This window comes from Solanum pennellii, chromosome 1 (genome assembly GCF_001406875.1).
Source record: "Solanum pennellii chromosome 1, SPENNV200".
Classification (NCBI taxonomy): Eukaryota; Viridiplantae; Streptophyta; class Magnoliopsida; order Solanales; family Solanaceae; genus Solanum; species Solanum pennellii.
Window position 1 is genome coordinate 30,893,887 of NC_028637.1, and position 9,590 is coordinate 30,903,476.

At 31.9% G+C, this 9,590-nt stretch overlaps 1 long non-coding RNA gene across 1 annotated transcript; it reads left to right on the forward strand.

Moving 5' to 3' along the window:
* The first annotated feature begins 4,789 nt into the window (after positions 1-4,789).
* On the forward strand, positions 4,790-7,215 carry LOC107011540. Its single transcript, XR_001455905.2, has 2 exons — positions 4,790-5,581; positions 6,644-7,215. It is a non-coding gene; the product is annotated as an uncharacterized LOC107011540 (long non-coding RNA).
* Positions 7,216-9,590: the final 2,375 nt, after the last annotated feature.

Genomic DNA, 9,590 nt, shown 5'->3' on the forward strand with positions numbered 1-9,590 from the left:
TATATATCATATATTTATATAAAAGAGAACCCTAGGCCCGCCTACGTGGCGCAGCCACAAACTAGAATTTCCTTCTAAATTTATTTATTTACAAAAATAGCCTTCTCCTTTATTGAAAATATGTGACTTTTATGAAAAATTGTGATTTTTGTTAATAGTTACGTCTTTTATGAATACTTACCCAAAAAATAGTTATCTTCTTTCATTAAATGATGTGACTTTTATAAATAGTTGCGACTTTAATGAAGAGTTGTAACTTTTATGAAAAGTTGCGTCTTTTATGAAAAGTTGCGACTATAAAGAAGAGTTGCGACTTTTATGAAAAGTTGTGACTTTTATGAAAGGTTGTGACCTTTATAAAGGGTTGCAACTTTTCCAAATAGTCATAACCTTTCCGATAAGGCACAATAAATATTTGTTTACACTGCCATTTCTTTTCAATAAATAGAAGTGTTTCCTCTAATTTTAAAACAACGAAAATCTTGAACCTCTTTTTCTTTTTTTATCTTCTTCTTCAAAATTCTATATTTATGTACATTGCTCAGGTTAAGTGGCTCAGTGACACAATGCTTATGTTAGAGATCTTGGTATTTATTTTACCGTCATTAATTTATGTTTATGTAATTAAATTGAAATGATAAGATGTAATAATTTTCATTTTTGTTTACATTATAAATTTTTTATGTATCTAGAGTATTTTAGTTTTAGTGACCGATAGATTTTAAGTATTATTAGATTTCCGCCGGAAGCGCGGGTAACTTTATGTTGATTCTTTAGGTAAATTTTCATCATCTTCATTCTCTATGTAAATTTACAAAGACTTTTTCCTTTACTTATAGGTCAATGTCTCATATGCTTTCAAAAAAGAAAAATGAATGTACAATTAAAATCTAAGGTTTATTCTTTTACTCAATAAAATACCTACTACCTTATATATTTTTCTTTACAACTGTTATTCTGGGTAACAAGGATCTTCACCCTTCATCAATTGAGTAGTTTTTATTTTTAGTAAGTAGAAATCACTTTTTTCGTGAGCGGAATTTGGGTTGCATTGAATCTGCATCCAAATAATTATTTTGCAATGAAAATGTATGTAAGTTTTTATTAATTATCACATTTATGACTCATCTACAAAGTAGTCCACATTTTTTTATCATGTACTTTCAATTTAAAATGTACCCTAGAAACTCACAACTATTGCACAATATTACAATGGTGTTTTGAAAACGAAGAGTAAACTAGAGTTCATTACATGATTTGCTATAGGTTTGATTAAAATTCACACAATTTTCATTTTTAATTTTTTGGCATTGCTACAAATTGTCCAGCTTTTAGGTGTTTTTTTATGATCATTGATGCATAAGTGTAGGAGATGCAAGAGGTTTTATTCCCTCCTTGGCAATGTTCATTTTTGTAATTTTTCTTGCGTATCTAATATAGTATGTCGATAATAATCAGCTTCAGCGAGAGGGAATCTCAACTTTAGAATAAGAATTCGAGAATGTATGTTATATAATTGTCAGACGAGACGAGGTATATCTCATACATTTTGCGTTTTCTTTGGCCATACAAGATACCTTTACTGTAAATGTTGTACCAAGTCAAAAACATATCCATCATGGGTAAAATTAATAAAGACCATTACTAAATCCATAAACATGCATACGTAGTGAAAGAAGGATATTTGGAGCTTCTCAGTTTGCTTACTCTTGTGTAACTTTTGCTCTGTCTGAATTTTTACAGTTGAAGCCCATTGAATTGTGAAGGCAGATTGTTTCGGTTAACAAGTGATTTTGCAGTCCGTAGTTTTGGACTTGGAAAAGCATGGGGTCGTTGTGGTCAGATGTAGTTTGAGATAATCAAGCAAGATAACAAGCAAAAAGAAATGAAGGTCAAAGAAATAGTGGTTGGCATTTAAGCTAACATATTCAAGGAATTTGAAGTAGTGCACTTGAACCTTTAAAATTTGAATGCATAGCCGCATTGCATGAAGCTTGGCAATTTTACTATCCTCAAGTGAGGTAGTGACTATTTACTTTGCATTATCTTTTACAATTGTAAGACATGTCAAAAATAATATGTTATTTCATCTTTGTCCAGTGTTGAAACGATGAAGGTTAATTGGAATTTCTCTCTTTGTTTGTTCTTTTGTAGTCTTTGTTATAAAGTAGTTATAATGTTCGAATCTCATTAATTTGTGAGGGATTATTATATATAACTAATTGATAATTTTTTTGTTTTGTTTTCATGTTTTTTCCTATTTATGTTTCATGTTCAAATAAAATTATAGTTATTCAATATAGATCTCTCTTCTCAAAACAGTTAAACCAAATAGACTAAGAATGTAACATATTGACAAACTTTTGTAAATTAAAGATGTTTCATCCGGTAGAGTCGTCGTCATTATTTTCACGTGTGCAACCACGCTCAAGCATTTGTGTGGTAAATTAAGGACATTATTTTCAAATTCACTCATATCTAATATAGAGGAAGATAGCGAAAAAATTTGAGGCAAATAAACTATTTTATTAAGTGAAATAGAAAATAGTTGCATTGTCAAAGTATTAATTGAAATATTTTTAGCCAATGGTATTTTCGGTTATATTTGAAAAGAATTAAGATAGCCAGTGCTTTACCAAATTTTTAATGATTCACTTGCTACTTAATAAAAAATTATATACATTACAAGAGTATCATTTTACAGAATGCAGTGTTTAATTAACATGGAGGACATGAATTAATGCATTTATATATAGAGACTCGAAATCAGAGTATTTTTTAGTTTAACATTTGAAGTCAAGCTTAAGTATATGTCTATATATTATCCCGCAAAAAATAATGACGTCAGTTTCATAACATTCTCATATTCTATCAAATAAAGGTCACAAACATATGCATATAGTATTGAAGTTAAAATGTCTATTTTCATGGATCCAAATTAGTCACACCCAACATAAACAAACATGTTTTCTTATATTAGATTAAAATTCGCGAAGCTTTACATGTTTTGAATGTACTATTCGAAACCAAAAAAGTGAAGTAACAATGTTTTTTGACAATGAAAATTAGTACCATCAACGATTTTGAAGGAGTTGCTGAGATGTCAATTCAAATGGTCATATGTTATTTCATTAAACTCAAAAGAGACGCAAGTTAATAGATGAAGTTTACCACCATGCGAAGCGCGGTTAGTTTACCTAGTATATATATATATATATATAATTTGACCCTCATATTGCTATTAATGAAAATTATAAACACTCGGTAGTAATGAAGAATAAATTATGCATTTGAAGAGAGATTGTAAATAATCCTACAGACTAATTGAGAAATAATGATCATTACATACAAAGAATTGCTAGTTGAAGAATCTTAGTAGTTCTGTTGATTGACTAGCAAAAGTTTCAATTTATTGGTGAGGGTTCGACTTCTACTTTGTAATCCCCTCCTACATTTTCACTTTCTCTAACCCTAATTTTATTTTATTTTATTTTTTAAAATAAAGAAGAATTTCTAGTTTGGAAAGACACCAACAATAATATGATGTTTTTTCTCTTAGAACATTTACGCAATTTCACATGTCAGAATTTTTTTTCCTTTGGAGATTTATTTTAGTGTACCAAGAAAATAAATATGCAACTTAGATTTGGACAATGAAAGTAGAAACAACTAATGAAGAATTATTTGGAGCCGATTATCAAATATAACAATAAATTAGTAATATTTATAATAAAAACATGAATTAGCTAGGAAATTCTTTATTAAAAAATATATAGCTAATAGTATTATTTGACAATTTTTCCATATATATTTTAACAATGGAGTTTTGATGTTTAGTGATAGTGGTAATTTTTTTTTGTAATGATAAAATGAAATCAAAAACATTTTATTTGAAAATAAAATAAAACTTAGTGCAGATTGTACCAGTTTGTGATACTTTATTTGTCCTCCAACACTTAAGATTTAGAAAACATAATACTGTTAGGAAAAATACTACAATATTGATATTAGATTGGAATTATAACGTAGTAAAGAACTTATCACAAATACTGTGTCGTGGCAAGCCATTTCCTTGAAAGCGATTTTGGCTTGACTCCGATGCAAATCGTTATAGCCGGTCGCTCCTCAAGGTTTCATAGTTACTCTCAAACATGTGCACTAGTGGCTAAGAGTTTTGAGGTTGTGCAAAACCAAATGCGCAAAAATATTCAAAGAATATTATGAAAGGAGGGAAATTCTTTTTTTTTTCCTTTATGGTTGATGTTGTATTTTTTATGCTCACAAATTGTCATTCTTATATAGATATTTCAAGAGGAGGAGTTTCAAATAGAAGTTGAAGTCGTCACAAAAAGATTTTACACTTTTAAGTTAAAATTTTCATTAATTTTTTTAGTCTTAATTATAGTTATGATATAAGTTGATGCTTTAATCATTTTATAATAAAATTTGATTAATTTATTTCATTAAGATAAAAAAAAATCATTAATTAATTAATATTACTTCGTCCTATTTAATTTCTTCACAAATTACATCACAATTTGGCTAAGTCTTTAATTAGCTTGGCCCAATTTGCAATTTGTAATGATATTTCCTAGTTGTCATTCTATTACCTAACCTTAAACGCATTTTTGGGCCCTGCATTCAACTGAAATAATTTCCTAGCCCACATTTTTAATTCCCTAACTGACCCATTTGCATTCAGAAAGTGTTGATAGACCAAAATTCAATTCCTTTTCCTTGGATTCCAGCCCATACCTAAGAACCCGACCCAACCTTTCTTCTTCAACAAAAAACAAACCGTGTCGAGAAGCTGCGACAACTTTCGTGAGCCACACCACCGACGTCTGGACGCGCCTCATGCGAGGGTGAGTCCACGAGGGCAGCAACAATATCTCCAAACGACGCCTTTTCCGTCAAAATACATGAAAAAGAAGATGTGTTTCTCTTTTCCGTGTTGATTTCTTCCTCACCAGTACACTTATATAGTAGATCAATTTTCTTTTCAATCCTTCCAGCTGTGACTGGTCGTCCATGCTCGCTTGGAGATAAAGCCACATAGAACTCAAGGACGATCGATCATTCCAAGCCCTCCACGCTGCCCCTATTGTCTGAATTTTGTGCGGGTTTGGTTTAAATTCTCGTTCAATCCAGCTGTTCCTTCATCCTTGGAAAATTTTAATTGAGACTTGATTCTAGGGTTTCAAATCTGCCCTTGTTCTCACCCAAAATATACCTTTTTCCCCCAAAAGGTAAAACCTCAGATTCCCACTATATAAACGTGTTTTCTTTTCATCTAAACGGGGGGACTTTTTTTAGTCGAAAATTTTAGAGAAATAATGATAGATACTTCAAGCAAAGACTAATCAAAGGAAAATATAGTGAGACGTTCAAAGCGGAAAACTTAGTTTTGTCGGAGTATCACACTTTTTATTTCGTTTTGAATCTGTTTCTCTCAAGTTCTTCCGTGTCTGAGGTTTTGCACAGAATTTTTGTTGATCGTATGTGTTCGAGTTTCCATTTGTTTGAAAAATTGTTGTTCATCCTAGCTCGTCACTGTCTCCACTTCGCTGCCCGGAAAGAGGTGATTGCTCTTCTTGATTTCAGTTTAATTAGTTTTTTGCTGTTCTATGTTTATATTGAAGTGTCTTTGATGGTGTTTTAGTTTCAGTATTAAATCAGCTTATTGACTGCCTTTGTGTTGCTTTATGACTTGTTCTTGTTAGATTTCTGAAGTGTTTGGTATTTGTATGTTATAATGATTTGTTTATTTCATCATAGCTCGTACAATATTTTACTATGAACATGGGGGAAGTTGTTTAAGCCTAATTTAGTTTCATGGAGTCGATTATGATCTCTTCTTCATTTAGTATCAGAACCGTTCATTTCGGATCTATATTGTTATTGATTTAGCTTAGGCTTAATCTTGTTAGAGCTATTGTATGAGGGTTCATTTAGTTGATTATATGTTTAAGATCATGGATTGATTTTTTATGAGTCTCCGCCTTTCATTATGCTCGCCATAGTGTAATATGATGTCCAGCATGTCTTGAGCCTTAGTTGTTCGAGTTCTAATCAATTTAATATGTGTGATAGCATAATGATTTGTTCTTATTTTGTTCATGTAAGATTACTTTGAAATGCTTCTGAAATCTGAATGTTTTGTTAAGAGAACATATTGTTGTTATTTGATCTCATTTTGATTGTTGGTTGAGCTATTTGGAAGGATATTCCTAGCATGTTATTTATTCTAAAAATGGTCATAATGCATTCTCCTTTTCCATGATTTTTTCTCAATTACAAAATGTTATGTTTTTTAGTTTTGTTGTTTGGTTTTGGTAAGATTAATCTACTTGGAACTCGATTAATTTAAAGTTATTCTCTTACAGTTTTGATGAGCGTAATTGTTAGTTATAAACTAGGCTAGTTTGTGGTACATCTTCTATATTTAGGTGATTATGATCTTAAATTCAACTTTGTGAATGGCCCTCACCCTTGCTTATTATGCCTCTGCTTTGTTTTTGTTTAGTTAAACAACATGTACTTCAATTGAATTTAATGTTGACTCACAAATGTTTGTTGTGAAATGCATGTGATCGGTGGTGGAATTCTATTCGGACTCAAATGCTTCTTCATTTGCATCTAGATTGGGTCACAAAATCCCAATAGCCTTATCTCTTGAGTCAGTCCGTCAATGGAAACAAGGAACAGGTCCCAAAAGTCGATGCATAGGTTCATTTAGTTAAACATGTACTTCAATTGAATTTAATGTTGACGCACAATTGTTTGTTGTGAAATGCACGTGATCGGTGGTGAAATCCTATTCGGACTCAAATACTTCTTCATTTGCATCTAGATTTGGCCACAGAAGCCTATTAACATTGTCTCTTGCGTCAGCCGGTCAATGGAAATGAGGAACAGGTCCCCAAGAGTCAATGCACAGAAGAATCGGATGAGAATTGGAAATATTGTCAAATTTGTATTTTTGTTATTTTGGGGTCTAATTCCCTTGTCTTTTGCTATTATCATTACCATGTTAGAATTTTAGGAAAAGTGGAAGATGGTCCTAAGGCCCAAAGAGATAAATTTCAAAATTTTAGCTTGGGATACATACAAAGGTGGCAAGAATTGGGACTTTGGCCCAAAACAAAAAGTGGTCCAAGTATTGGCCCAGGCGGACAGAAATAAGACTTGGGCTCTTCTCTCTCTTCCTCTTTATATCACCGCATTTAATTACTTATCAATATTTGTCGTAAGCCTTAAGGTAAAAAATTTCAAATCCTCGAAGGACGTCCATTTCGTTAAATAATTTAACTAAAATTGGTCAACTTCAAATGAACTAAAAAATAAAATGTTTTTTACAAGAAAATATCTCGTTTAGTAGGGCAATATTTCCATTGTCCTTTTTAAAATGATTCTAACTATATAAAAAATAGTTCAAATTTTCTATTCAAGACAAGTTATTCTTTTTAACCAAACAAATTAATTATCGGATAACCACATTATTGGATAATTTAGGTGCCTTTAAAACCTTCCTAAAATACTTATTAGAACCCTGAATCCCCTCAAATATTTTAAATTGATTCCCTAGTTTAATCTATTGAAACCCGTTTTTTCTTAATTTTTCTATAATAATTAAGTGATGACTCTATATCAGTCTTAATAAATATTTGAAAAATAAAATAGTACCTTTAATGAATTGTAAAAAGATAAGGCTATCATTTTTAGTATACACTACTTTATAATTAGCTATTAACTCACCTTAAATTCTTATAATGTTGAAACAATCAGAATGTCCTTGCTGCTTCTTTTCAAGATATAGTTTCCTTGTGTGGACTATTTTGGGTTGAGAACATCGAACTATTTTATGCCTTGGTTTCCTCTCGGCTGCACAAAATATATAGTGACATCTAAAAAGGGTTGAGTGCCCTTATCAATTCAAATACACTGACATCACCAATTTTTAACCTATTGTCCAACACCAATGACATCCAAGATAAGCGAATTCTTCCTTCTGATATCCCCATGTCATATTTAACAGACCAAGATCTTCTACTAGCAGCACGAAGCACAAAATCACCACACCTATCCCGAAAATAATTCCAAGCAAATACGAAATATATGAGCTGCCAAAAGAGATGGAGACGATAATTTGAGTATAACAACATCCATCCATACAGTAAATTGAGTATAACAACATTCAATCAGCGGATGAGATTGTTCCTCTGTTAATTAGCGTCTCAACTTAGAGCCCTGAGTATGAAAAAATCTTTGATTAGGGGAACTTTCTCCGTATGAGACTATGCAGTGTGAATTTCTTATAGGTTGATAGCTAGAATAAATATAATATTTTTATTTTGTATTAAGTCTAGCGATAACGTTTGATAGATGGAATTAATATAATGTTTGTTTGTATTTTAGCATTAATTGCAATTGTTTCACAGCAAAACCATTATAGAAAAAGTGGTAAAAAAATTGTGATCTACAACTTCACAAACTGTGATAGAGAATTACTGTACACTATACAGTTACTTTGTTATCTACATTTTGTTTAAGTTACATTTTCATATACTCTCTCTATCTCAATGTATGTGACTTACTTTCCTTTTTAGTTAGTCCAATATAAAATATCTATTTTATCCTTAACGAAATAATTTACATCCACACAAATATCTATCATTCATTTTGGATGACAAGTTTTAAAAGTATTCATTTCTTTCTTATACTTCGTATCGAGTCAAATTACCTCACATAAAATGGAACAGAGGGAATAATTTACAATAATGTATCATGGAACAATTAATAAATGTATCATATATATATATGTGTGTGTGTGTGTGTGTGTGTGTGTGTGTGTGTGTGTGTGTGTGTGTGTTTCATAATGTTTACAAAATGAAGTCCTTATGTAACGACCTATTTAGTCGTTTTAAGCAGCAGATTTTATTTCTGGAAAAACTGTCTGAGTCGAAGGAACCCACGACGGACCGTCATCGGCACGACGGACCGTCGAGGGGGTCTCGTTCCAAAACACTTAGAATTCTGAAATTTGGGTACTGAAATCGACTCTCTGAACTTCGTGACGACATGGCAGGACGGACCGTCGTGGGAACGACGGACCGTCACAGACTCTTCATGGAAATTGAGTCTCTGAACTCTGTGACTGAGCAGCAGGACGGACCGTCGCAGGCACGACGGGCCGTCACAGGCTGCGTAATCCCAGGCTGGGTCGGATTTCTGCTTAGTAATTTAAGGGGCGTTTTGGACTATTCCTGCTTTAATTATAAAGTTAGTGGGTTAATGTTAATAAGTCTAATTACTTGGGGATTAAAAGAGGTAACCTTGAGTTAATTAGTGGGTTATTATTGCCATCTTTTATACCTAATTATATGCTAATTAGGGTAAAATAAAGAGGGTTTGAATAAGAAAAATAGAAAGAACAAAGAGAGAGAGAGAGGGTCGAAACGAGAAAGAGAGGAACGAACAAAGAGGAAACACAAGCTTTGGGGAATTTGCTTGCTTGATCACGAATCTTCGGTGGAGGTAGGTTATGGTTTATGCTATTCGTAGTAAACTCTTAATAGCGAATGATATGT